The 2,531-nt window shown below is 35.7% G+C and overlaps 1 pseudogene; it reads left to right on the top strand.

The window, feature by feature from the left end:
* The first annotated feature begins 478 nt into the window (after nt 1–478).
* LOC112805587 (glucose-6-phosphate 1-dehydrogenase 1, chloroplastic-like) lies at nt 479–2,020 on the top strand (annotated as a pseudogene).
* Nucleotides 2,021–2,531: the final 511 nt, after the last annotated feature.

Raw genomic sequence — 2,531 nt, 5'->3', positions numbered from 1 at the left:
CTGAGAGGATGGGAGGTAGCCATTGACAACGGTGAAACCCTACATACAGCTTGCCATGGAAAGGAGTAAGAAGGATTGGATGAAGACAGTAGGAAAGCAGAGAGATGGAAGGGACAAAGCATCTCCATACACTTATCTGAAATTCTCACCAATGAATTACAAAAGTATCTTTATCTTTATTTTATGCCTTATTCATAAATCATCTATAACCATTTGAATCTGCCTTACTGAGATTTACAAGATGACCATAGCTTGCTTTATACCAACAATCTCCGTGGGATCGACCCTTACTCGCATAAGGTTTATTACTTGGACGACCCAATGCACTTGCTGGTTAGTTGTGCGAAGTTGTGATGAAGAATTGAGATTGCAATTGAGCGTACCATGTTGATTGCGCCATTGATGATCACAATTTCGTGCACCACTTAACATTAAACAACTGGCAAGACCATTGTATCTAAGGCATTGGTTTTTCTAAATGTTATTAAGGAATTTCATTGTGTATGGTTATGCTCGGACCAAAATGACCGATGAAGAATTAAGGAAAATGATTTGCAGAACTTTAACATGTAGAATTGACAAGAGGTTAATGCTATTTGGTAGCATCATGTACAAGTTCACCTGTTTCACTTTTCCCCATAGTTCTTTTTCATGTTGTAAATATTGATGGTTCTGAACTTTGCAGGGAAAGTTGTGAAGACAAAATGGATCAATTCTTGAAAAGATGTTTTTACCATTCTGGTCTGTATAACTCTGAGGATGATTTTTTAAACTTGGACTCCAAGCTGAAAGAAAAAGAGGTAACATTAACATATCAATGGTTTGTCTTTTATGCTATTTGGTTAAAACTTTTAACAAAAGTGTTCTTATCTCCTAAAATACCTCCTAAATATGCATCTCTACACCAGGTGGTGTCATACAATTTAAGGCATTTCACGATTACTAATAACTCTATCAATGATTTCATACTAACTAACATTAGATTGAGATGGTAAGTTCCTGCTTAGTAATTATTCTTGAGACTAATTCTTTACACTGCATGGTGGAAAAGATTCAAACAGGCTATTTTATTTGTCAATACCTCCAAATATATTTGTGGATGTGGTGAAATGTGCTAGCCTCAAAGCTTCTTCAAGAAATGGCTGGACAAGGGTTATTGTCGAAAAGCCATTTGGCCGTGACTCGGAATCATCAAGTGAGCTAACAAGATGTCTCAAGCAGTACCTAGCTGAATAATAAATATTCAGGTGCATATAGTTCTTTTCATTTTTCTTTCTAACCTTTACAAGCTAAAAATGAAAGTTGGTAAGAATTAAAATCATTTAGGATTGACCGTTACTTGGGGAAGGAGCTTGTGGAGAATCTATCAGTGCTTCGTTTTTCAAATATTGTTTTCGAACCTCTATGGTGCCGGAACTACATTCGAAATGTGCAGCTAATATTTTTAGAGGATTTTGGAATAGAAGGAAGAGGAGGGTGAGTCACAGTCTCATACAAAACCTATTTATTCGTTGTGTTTTACAAACAAAACCATACTTCATTGTCTTAGTTTTTTTCTCCATTTATTTTGATAAATGTGGAATCATTCGCGATATAATGCAAAATCACCTTCTGCAAATACTAGCCTTGTTTGCAATGGAAACTCCTGTGAGCTTGGATGCCGAGGAAATCAGAAATGAAAAGGTAAGTCTTATAAATTTAAACCTCGAAATTGAGATTATGAGCTAAGTTTTATGATTCAAGATCACTAAAGCTCCAAGAGTTTAGGTGAACTCTAGAGTTTGATAACCTTTGAACTTGATGATGATGCTTTATTAATTGATCAATTCTGTTAAATGATTACACTTAAGATTGTTGTCTCAAACTCAGGTGAAAGTTCTTAGATCAATGAGACCAATTCAGTTAGAAGATGTTGTTGTTGGTCAATATAAGGGCCGCACTTTTCATCGACAATGCAAGATGGGATGGAGTTCTTTTTCTCATGAAAGCTGGCAAGGCTCTCCATACTAAATGGTATTAAATATTTCCTTTCCAATTTTTTTGGGTTGCCGACAACATTATTGTTTCTTAATTATGTCTATACAGATTTGGGGTTAGTGATACTTGATGAAACTGATGCATGAAAACTTGTCTCTCAACAAATTTTCCTTCGGCAAGTATACCAAATTGTCGTCAAGTAAAACTCACAATAGAGTGAGGTCGAATCCCACAAGGATTGATTGGTCAAGCAATTTTAGTTAGAAGAATATGCTAGTTGAGCTAAATAGAATTTGGATTGAGATGCAGAAATTTAAATGACTGGAAAGTAAATAACAGAAATTAAAGTGCAGAATCTTAAATGGGGCTTTGGGGTAATGAGCATGAAATTAAATGGCAGAAAGTAAAGAGAATGGGTAAGATCAGAAATGGGGAAATCATTGGGTTCAGGAGATGTTGCTTTCTCCGGATCAAGTTCATTCTCATCTCTTCCTCAATCAATGCATTCATTGATCTCCTTGGCAATCTTAAGTGATTGGATCCCAATTCCTTGG

The sequence above is a fragment of the Arachis hypogaea genome, chromosome 6 (assembly GCF_003086295.3).
Source record: "Arachis hypogaea cultivar Tifrunner chromosome 6, arahy.Tifrunner.gnm2.J5K5, whole genome shotgun sequence".
NCBI lineage: Eukaryota > Viridiplantae > Streptophyta > Magnoliopsida > Fabales > Fabaceae > Arachis > Arachis hypogaea.
Note: the sequence above shows the minus strand (reverse complement) of the source record. Positions and strands in the feature narration are given on the sequence as shown.